This window comes from Amblyomma mixtum, chromosome 3 (assembly GCF_055824585.1).
Source record: "Amblyomma mixtum isolate Tamu chromosome 3, ASM5582458v1, whole genome shotgun sequence".
Lineage (NCBI taxonomy): Eukaryota > Metazoa > Arthropoda > Arachnida > Ixodida > Ixodidae > Amblyomma > Amblyomma mixtum.
The window spans coordinates 151405066-151426622 of record NC_143014.1 but is presented as its reverse complement, the minus strand read 5'-3'; the positions used below and the strand labels follow the sequence as shown (position 1 = coordinate 151426622).

Genomic DNA, 21557 nt, shown 5'->3' with positions numbered 1-21557 from the left:
ACCCGTATCTTTCACGTCAGCAGCCGAGCGCCATAGCCATTCAGCCACCCCGTCTGCTTCCGGCAAAGGCATCAAACGTTTCGAATGGTATCGCGTTGCCAACGCACAATGGAATTAGGTGCCTCTGTGCTTTTTACTTAAAAATTTGATCCTTGAATGTAATGTTGTGGACCGCCAAACTTTAGGCCTGCGCTCGAAAGAAACGCTTGCTGCACCGGAGCTGCGTGCTTAGCGCGATCTTAGCAGGTATGTGTTGGGCCCTGCTCGCTGGGCCTCGGCCGCTCGTCCTGGGACGCCAGAGCAAGCGAGCAGGCCCGCCCCCGCGACAGCTCCCAAGCTGGGGCAGGCGGCAAAGGCGGGCTGATCGCGCGCTGCTGCCCTGGGCTCGCAGTGGTGGCGGCAGCGGCGGCGCAGCCTCGGCGGACCCGAGCCAGACGGCGCTCGGAGTGCGACCCGCGCCAGGCGCCCCTCCTCTCGCGGCTCGAAGCAGCCGGGCGCTCACAGTGGCGCCGCTGCCAGCGGAACTGACGAGTGCGTGGTCGCCGACGCCTCCGGATCGCAGCTTCGGGATCGTCACCCAAACGTGAGTGCGCTCTCTTTTGCCGGCTCCTCCGAGCAAGCGGCGCCCGGCGGGACGCACTGCGCGGGACGCCCCGGCGGCGTCCCGCGGCATGCTTGCCGCTGCACGGTCGCTGGCTCATATTTGCGTTCCACGCGTGCGGGAACTGTCATTGCTCTCGCAGGCACGAGTAGCGCTCTACGTCAGCAGCTCTGCTGTCCTCTACTTGAGGTGACAGTCCACGCGGCCGAAATGAATGAGTGCCTGCAAGTGCTAATAAGACGTGAAAAATTTTTTGTTGACCTCACGTAGAGGCAACACTTCTTGAATATAAGTTTGGAGTAAGCGCCAGGTAGTGCTTAATAGGAAATATTTTTTTTTTTTGTTGCGGTGAAATGTTTGACGGGCAGTATCATTTACTCCGGTCGCTGATGCCTTGCAGAAGACTGCTGGGCTGCACTTGTCAGTTTCACCATGCCTGTAATAATAGAAAGCCTTAAGTATTCTTGAAGCCATTCTTTTTTCGCTTTATTTCCTAATGTCGATCCCGGACGAGAAGTTAGCGTGGTAACAATAGAGTTGAACTAGTTCCAAAAAGAAAACATTTTTTTCTTCGAAGATAACGTTTCGATTAAGGACTTGCTCGAAGTTGTGTAAGTCCAAAGCTCTGCTGACTGGTGGTTGCTGCCGTGCAGCTCCCTATACTCAAGCCAGATTCTTATGCAGCCACCGATGAAGAGAAAGAACAGGTTGCACGACGTCGCAAGGAAGCTCAGACGCTCGTATCTCGTGACACCGAAAGAGATGCGACAGGTGTAGAGACTGGGGTTATATAAAAAAAAATTGGCTCAATGCTACATTCAGCCAGACGACAGCGCGCAACAGTTTCATCAGAATAAGTAACTTATGTAGCAGCTATTGATTCTTATGTTAAATCTGATATTGTAATTTCAGTGGGATTTTCTTGCAATCCGGCACTGGCAGCTTCTTATAACCGAAGTTTGCTAAGTGTTAAGCTCGGCTTTACTTCTGATATATTTGTCATAATATTTTTCACTAAAAGAGCTGCTTCCGAAACTCAGTTTTGTTTTTCATATCAAACTTATCTCCCATCGCAAAAATGAAGCTGATGACGCTTGTTATGATTGAAGTTGCCAAAGAAAATATTTACGCGTGTCATGGGTAGTTAACCGGCATTGAACAATTATTTCTGTAAAAGTGAGCGGCTTAGGGAGTAAGGATAGTTGATAAGGATTTTGTAGTATGTTCGAAGCTCCACACAAACACTTTGTCAGTCTAGTTGTGCCACAGAGCAAGTTCGCCCAGCTATAGGTGCGAGTTTTCGTTCAGTATACACTTGTGGGTAAACTACGTTCTAAAACAGTTGCTGCAAAAACTTAGTTTCTTTTTTTTTTTGCCGTCAAGCTTCTCCAGTATACATGCATTTACGGGGAGTAAGTAGTTTTCGCGTAAAACTCGGGCGCTTCAAGAAATTAGCCTCATTGAAGCAACGACGCACTTCCTGGCTCTTGTCATGACGTCTTCTTTTATCCGCTAATTCTCTCTCGCGAAGTCCTCGATTCTTTGCTTGCTTACTATCCTGAGATTAAGACGCTTTCGCTTGGCCAAATGTCAGTGGGCGAGTGCTGCTGCAGGGCAGTGTTTACTGACTTACTTCATGACGACCCGCGGTAAAGACTAACGGTACTGATACTGGCGCCAGGATTTCGAGAGCCCAATTCTTGGCAAGGTTCTTTTTTTTTTCATACACCTGGGAGTTGCTTGTAGCTAACTACTGCATCTTTGAGAAATCATTCCAACTGGTTCTGAAGCAACGCCTACTGAACCATCGTTCCTACAGTCTACCAGGCCAGCACAGAAAAACGTCAGCCCGCACTGAGTTATTCCGCACTGAGACCCTCACTGCGAGTTCAGAGGCATAATCCCATTTTGTGTTCTGCTGCGTCGTCTCTACTTGGCTCGCGATGCCTGGCTAGTCGTATCGGGCATTAATGTCGCATCTGCAGTTACGCATGGTTTCATCATACTCGTGCTCGTAATCTATTTCTTCCTTGCACAAATCACCCCGCGAGACTCCTACTCTGATCTTGTTGCCACTCAGGACTGAAAGAAGCGCGTGTTTCTCGGCGCGAAAAAAAGGGCTAGGCTCTCCTTCTCGGGGGTTGCTTGGCATTAGCATGAAACAATGTAATGCCATATTGGTCTTACACTAAGGCAGCGTGACATACCAGACATTTCTTTGGCCCATCGCCATTAGTATCTAATGAGTAGCCAAGGGAACATAACTAGGCGTGGGACAGGCGGGCGAATAGACATTCCCCCGTATTGGTCAGCGAAATGTCGGTGACAGCAAAAAACAGTGGGTGCTGAATAGGCTGCATGGCAAGTAACTCACAAAAAAAAACTTTCCTGCGGCATCAATAATCGCCGCTAGCTGCACATACGTTCTCGATGGAAATTCGCCTTTGAAACGCTTCACTATTCTTCACTTTTCATGAGCTTTCTTCAGCGGCCATTTTCCAGATGGGAGTCGTTCGGCTGCATGCACCACAGGAATTCCATGCCGCAATTTGTTTTCAGGAAATATCGCTTTAATGACTCAGCTTCGGCTTGTGGCAAGTGCGGGGGAGTTGCAGATTACATCTTTCGGTAGCGTTCACAAGAGATTTTATTATTCGAAGCAATAAATACGAGCCTTTCATAGATGTTCCGAAGTGTCATTAAGTCTTGTTTCCACTTGGAAACATTTTACCGGTATACGCTTAGGCCTCACAAGGTAATGCATAAGATCGTTCATGGGCGGAAAATTCTGTTGAAGTAGTAGCATGTTGTACATCCCCGCCAGTACTTCTGTTATCTATCATTACAAACACCAGTGTGATCTAGAGATAGAAAGGGCACACAAAAGAACAAAGGCAAGGAGGTCAGTGAACACTTGGCCGTTGTAGAATAGGGTAGCAGGAAACGAGACGCCCGAGATCGAAACAAAGGAGTTCTTGATGAGGGCATTCGCTCAAAATTCAGTAAACAGAACAATAGGAAAGAAACTGCGCGCGGAGCTCCAGGGCTGAGGACGCAGGCCTGGGCCAGGGAAACCCGACTCCCACTCTTTCCCGTCGACAACGAATAGGGCGGGTTTCAAAAACGTGCTGTTTAACTTGCGTTTTCGTCGGGAAAGATGACAAAAAGAGAACTCATTTCTTACATTCCCACAAGTGTGATGCGTTAGTGCCGTTATCCGATATTCTATTCCTTTGTTTAAATCTAATGCCTGAAGAAATCAAGTTCTCACTCTCCTTGTTCACATCAAAAATAACCCGCAGTCCAGAGAGGAGTATTATTATGTTTGTGATTGTGCGTGCGCGTGTGCGCGAATGAGCGTGCGTGCGTGTGCATGTTTGTCGTTTTCCTTTCGTCGTCTGTATATAAAGGGTATAGTGCGGAACAAAAAGCATTCTTTACAAGAACCTGGCTCTGAGATATATAACGCTGTATATTTTGTAACAAATCTTCTGTATCTCAACGTGGTGTACGCTACCATTTTCATGCCAGCACATGCAGGCACTCGGCCACAACAACAGCCGCCATATGAAGGTCTGTCTTGGCGAAACCTAATTTTTGCTTGTTTCCATATTCCAGTCGGTCGCCATCTAAATAAGCAACTTGCGAAACGTTGCAATGGGCGTCAGCTGGCTCACCATCCACCTCTTCTGCTGAGATGAGTCGCTCAGACATGCGCAAATAATTTGTTTGCCAGTTCGGCCTGCGTGATATAGCCCAGCAGCACTTACACCACATATATGACTCCTGCGAACTTCTGTGACGTTCTGTTATGAATGGATGCTGTTTAATTCGCTACTTCATGTTTTAGAACACCGTGCCAAACAGCAGGATGTAATCGTGGAGATCGCTTGCACTAACGCTGTTTATATGTACTGTAAAAAGAACAAAATATGAGAGCTACTCGAGTTCATGACTCGAATAGAAAAGTTTCACGCACATTTGACGCAAAATTCACACTAATCTCAGCTAATTTTGCATTTAAAGGCGAGATTTCTTCTCTTTTCTAGGCAAACCGGGAGAATCATAGAAACAGCGTTTACCTTTGCGTTTCTTTTGAAACAAGTTTTACATACGCAACGATCTTCCTTGCCGTAAGAGTGGTCTTTGAGCCCGATTACCCCTTGATTGCTAATTTATAAACACTGGATGAGAATCGTGACGCTGAATATTTAAAACCCATCGCCGAGGTGACTTGAAGAGGTTAATTAATATTACTACTCACTGCACGACAAAGCCAACATAACCTGCTTAGAAATTGAGAGGATGATGCTTAGTTCCGCCGGTATGACAGTTAGCGGTCTCACCTATCCGGAAACAGAAACGAATGAAACTCTGCGTTGATGCTCCGAGAATGCTGCGAAAAACCCAAATACAAAGCAAAAGGAACAGGAAACTACAGCTGAAACTAAAAGCTCGTTTTGTCTCACACCGCCCAGCGGAAAAGGAGCCGATAAAACAGCGACGGTCTGAAAAGGACCTTTGATTCGCAGTCGAACCAGTGAACTCGTGTTCGTCTCTTCAGGGTTCTTTGCATTCAACAGTAAAAACTGTTCAACTAATCCCGCATGGCCTAATGGGGAGACACACAGGTATATATGGATATTACGTCACATTGCTCGGTAATGTCTTCTAGCTACTATTTTTAACATTTTCTTTATGGCTGTCAAGAGCCATGCTGTTTCGACACTAATGACAATCGCTGTTCCGAAACCGAAGTACCGCCTTCGTCGGAAGTATCCCACGCATAGATTTTTCTGTTTAGTATGTGCGGGGAATATTCTTCAGTGTGCCGACGTGGTTACGAAACGGAGACCACTTTTCATTTGCTCCTTGGCTGCCCAAGCCTCATTCAAAGAGCATTATATTGCTAAGCTAGTCAAGTTTGTTAAGTTCTCATTCTAAGGCGAAGTACATGGCCAGTGCCGAACCATCCAACTGCAACGAAACAAAAAGCCGTCGGGCTTTATCCGACTTTTTAGGTATTTCCAGACAGGCATGATACTCTATAACCGCACTTTTAAGTAAACTGCGTAAAAGAGGCGAAACAAGGCTCCGTGCTTAGCCGGGGCTTGCACCTATGTATATTTTCCTGCGAAAATAACCTTTAGGGGTCCAGGGTGAGATCTGTATAGTTATGAATGGGTGAGAGGACTGGGGTTTCTTATTGTTAAAAATGGGTGAGACTTTGTTTTGTAAAAAAAAATCGATTTTTAGATTTTGTAGCCTTCTGGAAGGACGTTTCTCAAGCTTTCAGAAAACATGTTACGCTTGGTATTCGCAACTTCAAAAATGCTGTTTTGGTCCTTTTTAATCCTCACGTCGAGCAGAAAAGTGGGACTTCTTCAAGGTGTTATATTAATTTTTTCTCAAACCAGTATTTTTGGAGGTTTATGTCCCTATTTTTTGGGAGCTTTAAGGGGTAAGCCCACAATATATTTGACTGCTTTCATCTGATGCTACTCTCATGAGCGAAACTGGAACGAATGGCTTAAGAAAATTTGGTGCCACTTTACCCAACACAACACAAATTAAGTCAATTTGTATTTTCAGGACTAAAATAAACCATGCATTGGTGGCAGTCTTATTGCACCGAGAAGGAAGAACATAATAAATCTATTTTTTTTTATCAAATTGAGTAATTTTAGCCCTAGTTGCGTAAAAACCGTTTTTACTCCCATTAAAAATTTCAGGACTCTTCATCGAGTAGATTTTAAGAAAAAGGTACATTGCTTCGAAAAAGTGAAAACAAAAATTGACAATGCTAGGTAAATTTTAGTCTACTTTTGAGATCTGATATAAGCTGCATCCACTTAGGAGATTGCTATCAAACTTCATAGCCATAGCTTTTATCACCAGTACTCTCCAGTACTCTCCAGTATCACCAGTACTCTACAGCCAGCGACTTTTTTGAAAACCATTTTCCAAATCTTGCACCACGTTAAGTACAACTGCTGGGGAAGACACGTAACCAACAGTCCTTGCCAGAGTATTTGCAGGTTGTTGCTCCTACTTTACTGTTGAGATGGCAACATGTTTTTTTGCCTCAGTTCTCATTTTACACAAAAGTGTAAAACCAAGGCGCGTTGCGTTTATATTTCGCTGCATTCGGAAGCTGAAGCGGACGTTGTTTCACCACCAAAACGCTCGGCCGGTGTCGTGTCCGCTTCAACCACGCCTCACTCGGCTCGCCATCTCGATGTGTGCACAGCCATCGGTCACGGCTCTCCGAGAAAATTGAGCGCTAGCCGTCTCACTTCTCGCGGCGATCTGCGGTCAACCGTGCCGAGCAACATTCGCATCTGGCATTAAACTCCCTGCGCGCAATATAGCAGGCAAATTTCTTTCGGCGGGTACGCGTGCCTTTTATTTTTCTCCGCACATGCGACGTTGATGGAACGGTGGTCCTCCGCAGGCCCAAGTAGCTTGCATGATTGAATGAAGCGCAAGGCGCAGATGCACTCCCTCCTGCTGCCTAAGTGTAACGCGAGGGCAGATGCGTGCGACTCATAAACAATTACTAACAGGTTACTCTTTAAGACTTCCGGGAATCGATTACGCACAATTTGCACGGCGTCTTTCTTACTGCGAACAGAAGCGACATGAAAATGCAGGAACTATAGGAAAAAGTTGCGCACGCTATTCAATAGCTGACCACAATAAACTCTGCACTTGCGGTGTACAAAAAAGCAATGATTAGCCGCTCTCTGGAGGGTTCATACTGAATCGAAAAGAAAGAAAAAAAATGCGTCCCACTAGGCCATGTTTACTTTCTAGCTTGTTTTTAAAAGGAACGTGAAATTGCTGGTGAAAAAGCCGGTAAAGTAGGTAAAGGGTGACGCCGGAAAGACCGCTCCTACCTCCCAACTACCTCCCCAATCTGGCTCGTTTTCGCACAGCCTTCCGCATGCCTATGAGCGAAGATATTTCTCGAACGAGTAACTTGCGTATATCGATTTCCAGCTGGAAATGAGAAATCGTATCCTCAAACACTCTAAACAGGGCCGCAGCTTTTCTACGTACCGGGAAGTGTCGCGCATAATGTGGAGTTGCACAGTTATGCTACGCGGGAAAGTAATTTAGTATTTTTAAGAGAGGGGGGGGGAGAACACTGGTAAGTTTAGTAATGAAGATTCTAAATAGTTCCCTCGTACTTTACAAGTGCCGCTAAACTTGCACAGAAATGCGTGATTAAGGGCGTACCAAGTTCACGGCTTTACCAAAGTTGTCATCCTGCTTCTGACGCACATGCCACACCAGTCGCCGACCACGGCTGCGGATCTCCTTCCGTTCTTTCAACGCTCTGAAAGCTCTCGACAACGGCACTGTCTTTGTCACTGCGTGATGATCTCAGAGCCTTCTAGGAGCGGAACCAGGAGAACATTCTTAGCGCTTGACGATGATGCAGTGATGTGAGGCTTTTTGAAAGGTCATGTACTATCGGCTGCAATAGTCTCCAGGATGTGCAAACGCTGACCAGGTGTATAGGTGCCATGTCTGCGATTAATCGCGTCGTTTCACTCCCACACATCCGAGCACGTGCTTTCAAATTTCACCTCCAGAAATGTAATCTCCAGCTACCAGCTAGTAAAAGGAGCTATGGGCTTAAGTACAGCCGCTTACGCCCCCTGGACACTTTTGTCCCCCGATTGTACGTCGTGAAACGTACTTTTAGCAGTGTTCGATGGAGGTAACAACGGCACCTTGAATGCGAGAATTTGCCGTGCTTGACTGTTTGCAAGCATTGAGAAGAGTTACTCTGGTAAGAAGTTCGCTTTAATTATGCGTGACACTAATTACCGTTTTCGACTTTTAAGCTGTAAGCGCTTTGTCGCTACCTTAATCTACCTTAATACTCGGCTGCTCGGAAAGAGTTTCAAGAAGAAAAGTCAGTGTACGGTGCTTTCTCTATTTTCCTGGCGCACATTTTGTACTGAATTGCGGCTTTGACGTTCTCAGGTGATTCACGGCGTTCCTAGATGCGATAAAATTACAGCAGTTCCTTCAGACCCCGTCTTCTCTCCATTTAATTTTCTAATAAATGGTACGAATTCGGCGGATTGGGTGTTGAAAAATTGTGGCATCAGCGAGAGCATTATTGTGCTGGCTGTTAGCGGATTCGTAATATAACGAAACAAGGTGAGTAGCCAGGCGTATTCAGAGCGCAGTCTTTGTTATTATATCTCTGGGGCCCGAATATTATAGCGATTCTATTGTTATATTCCATTTTAAACGTTTGTGCGCTATCTGATTGCCTCAAGAGACACCACGCCTCTGTTGCAGCTGTGATCGGTCAGCACCGTGGGCGATCAGGACAACGTTGAAGCCAAGGAAAAAAATTGTTTTATAGCATACCGGTCCTGACCCTCCCAGCATCTGTCGTTTCCACTTTACTGATGCTACAGACTGCCTCGCTAAAACGTAGCAGGGTTATGGCATCCACCGCAAACGCCAGCAAACCAATCGTCGAATAAATAATTCTGTTCGCCACTTAAAATGGTGCGTTACTGACCGGCATTTTCGTCATGGTACCGGACTATCCCAATTCCTGAAGTGATGGGCCCGAGATAGTTAAGAACAGCTCTTGCGCTCGAAAGGCTCGGCGATTCGCTGGCGCGATTCGTGGCTTCCACTTCAATGCCAACAAATTTCGGGGGGGGGGGGGGGGGGGGGGTACGAGTGGTGTTCGATCGGGGGCTAACCTGGCTCGCAAAAAGGGCAACACGTCGTTCTCCTAAGGGAAACAAAAACGGGCACAAAATGCGCCACAAGGCTGTGAATCGACCGAACCCCAGAGGCAACCGCCCGTGGCAGATTTATAGCGGTAAATAGCAGGGAAAAGGGTAGATATGGAGTTCTCTACCATCCCTTACCATGGCGTACTCCTGTCTGGACCAGTTGCACTGGGGGTTCACTGCAAGAGTGCGGCTGGTATGCCACAGAGGTGCGGTCACGCGGACAATGCCGCCGGATGGAGCAGACAAACCTCAGCCCCATTGTTGCGGTCACGAGTGGGACAGGATGGTGCTGCGCCGCAGCAGCAGTGCGGCCGCGCGGTGCGCAAAAGCGGCGCGCTCGCTTGTTGGCTTTCGCGACATGACGGTCGCAGAAATTGGCTTGGCAGCTACGGCGTCCAACTTCTTTGGGCGGAAATCGAAACAGACAGCCGCCGATACTTTTCTCCAGTCGCTGCCGACACGAATTAGCGTGAAAAGAGGCGCGTTGACGTCATCGACACCTGTACTTCGCTATTTATTACCATGTGCGCGAGACCAAATGGAGCGACGTCATTTTGATTTTTTTTTGTGAACCTCGGAATTGCGAGAGTGGAATTCGCAAAGAATTATCCCTTATCGTGCGCCCTTTTTCACGTTTCGACGAAGTCCGCGAGCCAAAAAAACAAAGCCACTAGCAGGCGACATTTTGACCAAGATTACTTTCTGCATAATTCGTGCCCCTGCTATGGTTACTGTGGCGAGAGAGACTTTGTTTCAAGGGTGAGGCGGACCTGGAATTGTTGGTGCGACGCACTGTATACCGTCCTGAACAGTACTTTTAAATCTCATGTTCACAGGGCTCCGGAAAGCATGCTTAATTCTAAATATGACTGCCGCAAGCTGTGCATTACCCAGCCCTAGTTGTGCTGAATATACTTACGCGTACATAGCACAATTTTTGGTATCAGACGCTTTCTAGCCTCGATGGGACGACGACTGAGGTTGCTTATTTTGCAATGAGAATTAAATAGGTTAAGGTAATTTAAGATCGGCTGCTATGATGCACGCAGCCTGTTCTGTGTATACTGGGTGCCCGTAAAGGCTGAACACAAGTGAAATATTCTACTAGCCATGGTACCGCACACCTCTCACATGCTGCATGTAGCACACTCGATTAATTGCTGAAGGCTCGGAAGAGAAAGTGACTGATGAAAGGAAAATTGAAGCAGATTAAATGAGAACATGTTCGGTCCCGCTTAATGAGGCAACGCCGTGTGACCAAGTGAGCACCGGGCTTACAGGTACGCAGAGTGCGAAATGACCGTGGCATATTGCACACATGCACACATTAAACGACTGATATAATTTACAACATGTGCATTTATCCACACTTTATCTCCAGGTGAACTATGATACGCGTTTAGTTGTTAGTCAAGCTTACTTGTATTTATGTGACCGCAGCGGTGGCCTAGTGGTTGGGCATCCGCCTCGCATGCGAAGGTGCGGGGTCCAATCCCAGGTGCTGCCGGGTACCCACCGGTGATACAATGGGTACAAGCTTCCCCTGTCCTGGTGCTCGGCTTAATCAGGGTGAAATGCTTGGGAAACCGGTCTTTGACCCCACCTTGAGCAAAGGAAAATACCTTGTGCCATGGCGCTTTTTGGCTGCAGATGCCCTTGCGCCATAAAAATGCGCTTCATCATCACTTGTATTTATACCTCGCACTACAGCGCCGGCTATATACTGGCACCCTGTGGAGCTAACAACTTTAAGACATTGTCAGTCGGAGCTCACAGTATCATGTTAAGAAGATCATCGGGCATTACTTGCACCTTTCAGTCAGCGTGCCTATTTTTCATCAAGTTGCAGAGCCTTGCGTAACTGACTCGAAGGAGGCATGCACCGGACCCACCGTTACGAACTTTGCTGCGCACATTTCCAGTGCACGAAAAATAAGCCCAGCTTTCTTGGACAGCTTTTAACTGTGAGGCAACTGCAAAATATTGTAAGATACTGTAATGAAAGTATTGATGGCAAGGGTCTAACCTACCTATGCGTAATAAAATATTGCTTTTAAACTTAGTTCTGCGCTCGCATATCAAAATCTTGCTTTTAAAATTTGTCCCGCGCCGGCACCGAGTAGTTCAGTCTGCCATGGAAAACTAAAGCGGTCCGTGTTCTACATAATTCTGAGACAGCTGTGGAATTTTGTAGGACACTGTCGTGAACACATTGATAGGAATAGTCTAACCTAGCGGTGCGTATCAAAGTCTTGCTTTTAAAATTTGTCCCGCGCCGGCACCGAGTAGTTAAGTCTGCCATGGAAACCTAAAGCGGTCCGTGTTCTACATAATTCTGCGACAGCTGTGGAATTTTGTAGGACACTGTCGCGAACACATTGATAGGAATAGTCTAACCTAGCGGTGCGTATCAAAGTCTTGCTTTTAAAATTTGTCCCGCGCCGGCACCGAGTAATTCAGTCTGCCATGGAAAACTAAAGCGGTCCGTGTTCTACATAATTCTGAGAGAGCTGTGCAATTTTGTAGGACACTGAAGTGAACACATTGATAGGAATAGTCTAACCTAGCGGTGAGTATCAAAATCTTGCTTTTAAAATTTGTCCCGCGCCGCACCGAGTAGTTAAGTCTGCCATGGAAACCTAAAGCGGTCCGTGTTCTACATAATTCTGCGACAGCTGTGGAATTTTGTAGGACACTGTCGCGAACACATTGATAGGAATAGTCTAACCTAGCGGTGCGTATCAAAGTCTTGCTTTTAAAATTTGTCCCGCGCCGGCACCGAGTAATTCAGTCTTCCATGGAAAACTAAAGCGGCCCGTGTTCTACATAATTCTGCGACAGCTGTGGAATTTTGTAGGACACTGTCGCGAACACATTCATAGGAATAGTCTAACCTAGCGGTGCGTATCAAAGTCTTGCTTTTAAAATTCGTCCCGCGCCGGCACCGAGTAGTTCAGTCTGCCATGGAAAACTAAAGCGGTCCGTGTTCTACATAATTCTGAGACAGCTGTGCAATTTTGTAGGACACTGAAGTGAACACATTGATAGGAATAGTCTAACCTAGCGGTGAGTATCAAAATCTTGCTTTTAAAATTTGTCCCGCGCCGCACCGAGTAGTTAAGTCTGCCATGGAAACCTAAAGCGGTCCGTGTTCTACATAATTCTGCGACAGCTGTGCAATTTTGTAGGACACTGAAGTGAACACATTGATAGGAATCGTCTAACCTAGCGGTGAGTATCAAAATCTTGCTTTTAAAATTTGTCCCGCGCCGCACCGAGTAGTCAAGTCTGCCATGGAAACCTAAAGCGGTCCGTGTTCTACATAATTCTGCGACAGCTGTGGAATTTTGTAGGACACTGTCGTGAACACATTGATAGGAATAGTCTAACCTAGCGGTGCGTATCAAAATCTTGCTTTTAAAATTTGTCCCGCGCCGGCACCGAGTAGTTCAGTCTGCCATGGAAAACTAAAGCGGTCCGTGTTCTACATAATTCTGAGACAGCTGTGCAATTTTGTAGGACACTGTCGTGAACACATTGATAGGAATAGTCTAACCTAGCGGTGCGTATCAAAGTCCTGCATTTAAAATTTGTCCCGCGCCGGCACCGAGTAGTTAAGTCTGCCAAGGAAACCTAAAGCGGTCCGTGTTCTCCATAATTCTGCGACAGCTGTGGAATTTTGTAGGACACTGTCGCGAACACATTGATAGGAATAGTCTAACCTAGCGGTGCGTATCAAAGTCTTGCTTTTAAAATTTGTCCCGCGCCGGCACCGAGTACTTCAGTCTGCCATGGAAAACTAAAGCGGTCCGTGTTCTACATAATTCTGATACAGCTGTGCAATTTTGTAGGACACTGTCATGTACACATTGATAGGAATAGTCTAACCTAGCGGTGCGTATCAAAATCTTGCTTTTAAAATTTGTCCCGCGCCGGCACCGAGTAGTTAAGTCTTCCATGGAAACCTAAAGCGGTCCGTGTTCTACATAATTCTGCGACAGCTGTGGAATTTTGTAGGACACTGTCGCGAACACATTGATAGGAATAGTCTAACCTAGCGGTGCGTATGAAAGTCTTGGTTTTAAAATTCGTCCCGCGCCGGCACCGAGTAGTTCAGTCTGCCATGGAAAACTAAAGCGGTCCGTGTTCTACATAATTCTGAGACAGCTATGCAATTTTGTAGGACACTGAAGTGAACACATTGATAGGAATCGTCTAACCTAGCGGTGAGTATCAAAATCTTGCTTTTAAAATTTGTCCCGCGCCGCACCGAGTAGTCAAGTCTGCCATGGAAACCTAAAGCGGTCCGTGTTCTACATAATTCTGCGACAGCTGTGGAATTTTGTAGGACACTGTCGTGAACACATTGATAGGAATCGTCTAACCTCTCGGTGCGTATCAAAATCTTGCTTTTAAAATTTGTCTCGCGCCGCACCGAGTAGTTAAGTGTGCCATGGAAACCTAAAGCGGTCCGTGTTCTACATAATTCTGCGACAGCTGTGGAATTTTGTAGGACACCGTCGTGAACACATTGATAGGAATAGTCTAACCTAGCGGTGCGTATCAGAATCTTGCTTTTAAAATTTGTCCCGCGCCGGCACCGAGTAGTTAAGTCTGCCATGGAAACCTAAAGCGGTCCGTGTTCTACATAATTCTGCGACAGCTGTGGAATTTTGTAGGACACTGTCGCGAACACATTGATAGGAATAGTCTAACCTAGCGGTGCGTATCAAAGTCTTGCTTTTAAAATTTGTCCCGCGCCGGCACCGAGTAATTCAGTCTGCCATGGAAAACTAAAGCGGTCCGTGTTCTACATAATTCTGATACAGCTGTGCAATTTTGTAGGACACTGTCGTGTACACATTAATAGGAATAGTCTAACCTAGCGATGCGTATCAAAATCTTGCTTTTAAAATTTGTCCCGCGCCGGCACCGAGTAGTTAAGTCTTCCATGGAAAACTAAAGCGGCCCGTGTTCTACATAATTCTGCGACAGCTGTGGAATTTAGCAGGACACTGTCGCGAACACATTGATAGGAATAGCCTAACCTAGCGGTGCGTATCAAAGTCTTGCTTTTAAAATTCGTCCCGCGCCGGCACCGAGTAGTTCAGTCTGCCATGGAAAACTAAAGCGGTCCGTGTTCTACATTATTCTGAGACAGCTGTGCAATTATGTAGGGCACTGAAGTGAACACATTGATAGGAATAGTCTAACCTAGCGGTGAGTATCAAAATCTTGCTTTTAAAATTTGTCCCGCGCCGCACCGAGTAGTTAAGTCTGCCATGGAAACCTAAAGCGGTCCGTGTTCTACATAATTCTGCGACAGCTGTGCAATTTTGTAGGACACTGAAGTGAACACATTGATAGGAATCGTCTAACCTAACGGTGAGTATCAAAATCTTGCTTTTAAAATTTGTCCCGCGCCGCACCGAGTAGTCAAGTCTGCCATGGAAACCTAAAGCGGTCCGTGTTCTACATAATTCTGCGACAGCTGTGGAATTTTGTAGGACACTGTCGTGAACACATTGATAGGAATAGTCTAACCTAGCGGTGCGTATCAAAATCTTGCTTTTAAAATTTGTCCCGCGCCGGCACCGAGTAGTTAAGTCTGCCATGGAAAACTAAAGCGGTCCGTGTTCTACATAATTCTGCGACAGCTGTGGAATTTTGTAGGACACCGTCGTGAACACATTGATAGGAATAGTCTAACCTAGCGGTGCGTATCAGAATCTTGCTTTTAAAATTTGTCCCGCGCCGGCACCGAGTAGTTAAGTCTGCCATGGAAACCTAAAGCGGTCCGTGTTCTACATAATTCTGCGACAGCTGTGGAATTTTGTAGGACACTGTCGCGAACACATTGATAGGAATAGTCTAACCTAGCGGTGCGTATCAAAGTCTTGCTTTTAAAATTTGTCCCGCGCCGGCACCGAGTAATTCAGTCTGCCATGGAAAACTAAAGCGGTCCGTGTTCTACATAATTCTGATACAGCTGTGCAATTTTGTAGGACACTGTCGTGTACACATTAATAGGAATAGTCTAACCTAGCGATGCGTATCAAAATCTTGCTTTTAAAATTTGTCCCGCGCCGGCACCGAGTAGTTAAGTCTTCCATGGAAAACTAAAGCGGCCCGTGTTCTACATAATTCTGCGACAGCTGTGGAATTTAGCAGGACACTGTCGCGAACACATTGATAGGAATAGCCTAACCTAGCGGTGCGTATCAAAGTCTTGCTTTTAAAATTCGTCCCGCGCCGGCACCGAGTAGTTCAGTCTGCCATGGAAAACTAAAGCGGTCCGTGTTCTACATTATTCTGAGACAGCTGTGCAATTATGTAGGGCACTGAAGTGAACACATTGATAGGAATAGTCTAACCTAGCGGTGAGTATCAAAATCTTGCTTTTAAAATTTGTCCCGCGCCGCACCGAGTAGTTAAGTCTGCCATGGAAACCTAAAGCGGTCCGTGTTCTACATAATTCTGCGACAGCTGTGCAATTTTGTAGGACACTGAAGTGAACACATTGATAGGAATCGTCTAACCTAACGGTGAGTATCAAAATCTTGCTTTTAAAATTTGTCCCGCGCCGCACCGAGTAGTCAAGTCTGCCATGGAAACCTAAAGCGGTCCGTGTTCTACATAATTCTGCGACAGCTGTGGAATTTTGTAGGACACTGTCGTGAACACATTGATAGGAATAGTCTAACCTAGCGGTGCGTATCAAAATCTTGCTTTTAAAATTTGTCCCGCGCCGGCACCGAGTAGTTAAGTCTGCCATGGAAAACTAAAGCGGTCCGTGTTCTACATAATTCTGCGACAGCTGTGGAATTTTGTAGGACACTGTCGTGAACACATTGATAGGAATAGTCTAACCTAGCGGTGGGTATCAAAATCTTGCTTTCAAAAATTTGTCCCGAGCCGCACCGAGTAGTTAAGTGTGCCATGGAAACATAAAGCGGTCCGTGTTCTACATAATTCTGCGACAGCTGCGGAGTTTTGTAGGACACTGTCGTGAACACATTGATAGGAATAGTCTAACCTAGCGGTGCGTATCAGAATCTTGCTTTTAAAATTTGTCCCGCGCCGCACCGAGTAGTCAAGTCTGCCATGGAAACCTAAAGCGGTCCGTGTTCTACATAATTCTGCGACAGCTGTGGAATTTTGTAGGACACTGTCGTGAACACAATGATAGGAATAGTCTAACCTAGCGGTGCGTATCAGAATCTTGCTTTTAAAATTTGTCCCGCGCCGCACCGAGTAGTTAAGTGTGCAATGGAAACCTAAAGCGGTCCGTGTTCTACATAATTCTGCGACAGCTGTGGAATTTTGTAGGACACCGTCGTGAACACATTGATAGGAATAGTCTAACCTAGCGGTGCGTATCAGAATCTTGCTTTTAAAATTTGACCCGTGCCGCACCGAGTAGTCAAGTCTGCCATGGAAACCTAAAGCGGTCCGTGTTCTACATAATTCTGCGACAGCTGTGGAATTTTGTAGGACACTGTCGTGAACACATTGATAGGAATAGTCTAACCTAGCGGTGCGTATCAAAATCTTGCTTTTAAAATTTGTCCCGCGCCGGCACCGAGTAGTTAAGTCTGCCATGGAAAACTAAAGCGGTCCGTGTTCTACATAATTCTGCGACAGCTGTGGAATTTTGTAGGACACTGTCGTGAACACATTGATAGGAATAGTCTAACCTAGCGGTGGGTATCAAAATCTTGCTTTCAAAAATTTTTCCCGCGCCGCACCGAGTAGTTAAGTGTGCCATGGAAACCTAAAGCGGTCCGTGTTCTACATAATTCTGCGACAGCTGTGGAATTTTGTAGGACACTGTCGTGAACACATTGATAGGAATAGTCTAACCTAGCGGTGCGTATCAGAATCTTGCTTTTAAAATTTGTCCCGCGCCGCACCGAGTAGTCAAGTCTGCCATGGAAACCTAAAGCGGTCCGTGTTCTACATAATTCTGCGACAGCTGTGGAATTTTGTAGGACACTGTCGTGAACACAATGATAGGAATAGTCTAACCTAGCGGTGCGTATCAAAATCTTGCTTTTAAAATTTGTCCCGCGCCGGCACCGAGTAGTTAAGTCTGCCATGGAAACCTAAAGCGATCCGTGTTCTACATAATTCTGCGACAGTTGTGGAATTTTGCAGGACACTGTCGTGAACACATTGATATGAATAGTCTAACCTAGCGGTGCGTATCAAAATCTTGCTTTTAAAATTTGTCCCGCGCCGGCACCGAGTAGTTCAGTCTGCCATGGAAAACTAAAGCGGTCCGTGTTCTACATAATTCTGCGACAGCTGTGGAATTTTGTAGGACACTGTCGTGAACACATTGATAGGAATAGTTTAACATAGCGGTGCGTATCAAAATCTTGCTTTTAAAGTTTGTCCCGCGCCGGCACCGAGTAGTTAAGTCTGCCATGGAAACCTAACGCGGTCCGTGTTCTACACACATAATCCTGCGACAGCTGTGGAATTTTGTAGGACACTGTCGTGAACACATTGATAGGAATAGTCTAACCTAGCGGTGCGTATCAAAGTCTTGCTTTTAAAATTTGTCTCGCGCCGGCACCGAGTAGTTAAGTCTGCCATAGAAAACTAAATCAGTCCGTGTTCTACATAATTGTGAGACAGCTGTGGAATATTGTTAGACAGTGTCGTGAACACATTGATTGGAATGGTCTAACCTAGCGGTGCGTATCAAAATCTTGCTTTTAAAGTTGCTCCCGCGCTCGTAGTGAGTAGTTAGAACTCCCATAAGAAACCAGGGGGGTGCGTTTTTGACAATAAATAGCAGAAAACTACACAAGCGTCCAGAGGAGGAATTAGCAGATATATTGATTGTTATTGTGCGATCATGCATAATGCGGAAAAATTGCTCTCATATACAACTTGCCGCTTTAGAAGTGAGCTTGTCCAGAATACCTGAGTACGGGTGCGCGGAATTCCAACTGCGCCGTTGTTACACATAAAGTACATCTCCGCAGAAACTCCAGATACCTGTAAATTTCAGTAAACGTCCTCAAATGATTACAACCTCGGCCGGAGTAAGGGGCATACATGGTTATTTGCCTTACTCCTTGGTAACGCAGGTCACTTCTGTATTAAATACTAGCGCTAGCTTGTCCAGTTGGGCGGCTCCTCTGAAGCAAAGTCAGTGGAGCAAAGTCCACTCATTAGGGCGTTGTCGTACACAAGGGCAATGAAATTGATCAGGTGTAGGTGAGGGAATTTTTCGCAGGTTCTCGTGGTCGAGGATTCTGCTATAATACGTTCGATGAGGCCTACATCACTTCATGTATCAAAGCAATACAAGAAGGGCGGCAATAACATCAGCAGGCCCCGCTTAGTCTCGCGGGACACCCGTCGTACGGTCCGCGCAGAGCCCATTTTGTAGAAAATGTGGATCCACAATACGGCGCGCGAGTCTCGAAACTTCGCTTATTCTGCCCTATTCTACTATTAACAGAAAACTCGCCTAAAGCGCGAAGGCGAAGCGCCGCCACTCACAGGCGCTGCCCGCCACCAACAGCAAAAAAAAATGGAGATACTTGAAATGCTGGGTGCAATATATGGTGAAATGCGTGCTGGAGATACGTTGGCACTTTATGCGAGACAAACAAGGAAAGCAGAATAATGAAACAATAATACTGGCACATATAAAAGGAAAGTAATGATAAAGTACACTATACCTCAAAATATGCTGCATGTGAAGGGGATCTGACGTGCTGGCCGTTGCCTGACTTCGCACAAACTTTGCAAAACTTGGGGGACAGCTGCGTTAATTATTTTCAAGTAGTAAATACACCTCAAGAAATGAATAACCTTTGCAAGTTTTCGCAAACATCTCCACGCTTTTGATGCTATACAGAAGCTTCATGCTCACGAAATGAAGTGTTCGGTGTTGTTTCTACATAAAAAGAAATGATGTTGCTATTTTTTTGTTTATTCCCTTCTAAGATTTTTCAATCCCTACTTCCTATGGCGTTTTTTTTTTCAAAAACAAAGCAGCCTCGGCGCCGACAAGCAAAATTACAGCCCCAGCTTCGGATCCGATCGGCTTGAATTACTGGGGATCGATATATTGACTGCACCGGCTCATTTGATGAAACAGGCTCGCATTTTCTTTGTGTTCCTCGATATTGCAAAGAAGCGATCAACAGCCCCGTTCGCGGCAAGTAAATTACGGCCTCTGCAGCTATCCCTACATCCTTCAGCTGCGTTTCTCTTACTTACGTGGGGCTTTATTAAAACTCCACAATTTTTTAAACATGAAACAAAATGTGGAGTTGCCAGCCAGTGATGCGAAGGGAATGGGAAGCGAGTAGTTCGAAGTCAGGGATAGAGACGCTTCCGCTTTCAAGGATGATGAAGCTCTCTGTGCGTAAGTAAATTTGAAGGCACCTAGGCAGCCAGTTGCAACCGCCAGTACTCCAGGCTTTTCAAGTCCACACTGCAGCACGCGAAGTTGGAAGGAGAAGAAAAGGGCTTTGCACAGCGAGGATTTTAGAGCGTTCAGTTTCAGGTGTACTGGATAATAAAAAAATCGAGAGAAAATACCAAAGCACGAAATGTAGCACGCGTTGAATTCACGACAAAACGTCTTTATATAATTCTGGCCCGACTAGCTTCCGCATTTAATTTTTATTCACAGATGTAAAAAAAAGCAAATATTGGCGAATTATTTCCACCCTCCTGGCATGAGGAAGGCTCGCCAAAATATAGCCAGCTGATTAGGAGCACAGTGAAATTCAATGAAATATAAAACTTCAAAATGTCGCGTATTGTCCAGCCCCATGTAGCAGAATGAGACAGTGCACGGCATAGAATGAGACGCTCGTGCAAAAATCAGCATATTACTCATCCTTGCTGCAAATTCAAGTGAAGCTGGCTCTTTGGACATCTTTACAATTTATGCGACCCTATTCTAATGAAAGATGCTGTAACCAGATCGAACCTGCCACTGTTTTGTTGTATTCCCCACTACAGTCTATTCTACAGCTGGGCTGTGGGTTTAGCCTGTCTGCACGAAGGTTTTGAATATCGCGGCTTTGTCGCGACTTATTTTTGTTGAAGTGTAACAATTGTTGGCCTTCTTGCTGAGCAGTTCTGAATGGACATGCGATTTGGTGTGATTCGGAGCGCGTGATTGCGAGGTTTTGAATGTGACTCTAGGTAGACCAAGCTAGACCGAACAGAGCTCGCTCTATAGTTAGAATATGTTGCGCAGGTGCTTCTTTTTGGCTGCCAGTCAGAGAGCGACGCTGAGCTATGCAAGACGTTTATGCACTTCTTGTCTTTCATATACTTTCAGTTTCTTTAATGCTCTGTGGTGGGCGCCTTTGGGAACACCAAAACGCTTGATTGCACTGATGGTGCCAACGCCTCTCCCGCAGTGTTTTCTTCTTCTCTTGTGCAGGCTATTTCGCATTAAACGTTTTCTTTTTGTACGTTAAGAGCATGTCAGAGAGGGGGAAAAACACGGGTAGGGATTTAGGGAAAAACAATTAAACCACTGCATTTAATTTACTCCGTCCACGAAAACACAATGTCACGTTTCGTCCCACATGCAGCATGCTGCTAAAATTATTCTTTCTTGAGAACCAGAGGTCAAAAATCCTTGTTCTTAGCACAGGATAAGACCAATAACCAGTTGTAATAACTAAGCACTTGCGTTAATCTAGGACAATTGGTTGGTTGAGCTGCACAGTTTTGAAAAGCATGGTGTGCAGAATTTCGCGCCTTTTCGACCGCTTTTCGTTCACCAAGGCTAACTTCGCTATTAATTTCTGTGCTCAGAAGGGCCCGGTCTGGTGACATTCAAAGTTTATTGCAGTGCATATGTGGCAAGCCATACCAGATAAATTTCAAGTTAACATGATTTCGGATTTCAAAGGTGGAGGGTGCTAAGTAACACAATCTCACATTTTTTCCCACTCTCCTAAGCCGGTGTTGGCTGACGTTGTTTTCATTTTCTCGGTACTGACGGCTAGACGGCAGCAGACGGAGTTCCGAAGAAATTCATCGAACGCGGGATCTTCAACCGTCATTGTTGGGAGTGCGGTCACGTACGAGCCCCGTATAGGTGCCGTATTAGCCCCGGTGGAATGGCTACCGGCCTGCATTCTCCTGCGCGAGTCATTTTCTTCGTGCGTAAAATTCCTGTCGCT

General features: G+C 46.0%; 1 protein-coding gene across 2 annotated transcripts in view; it reads left to right on the top strand.

Annotated features, from left to right (window-relative positions):
- Positions 1-451: 451 nt before the first annotated feature.
- Positions 452-21557, top strand: part of LOC149352368 (G protein-coupled receptor dmsr-1-like) — a 609356-nt gene continuing 588250 nt past the window's right edge. For both annotated transcript variants that reach the window (XM_089581535.1, XM_089581536.1), the window contains exon 1: positions 452-583. The gene's annotated coding sequence lies outside the window, so the exon portion shown is untranslated. The remainder of the gene's footprint in view (positions 584-21557) is intronic.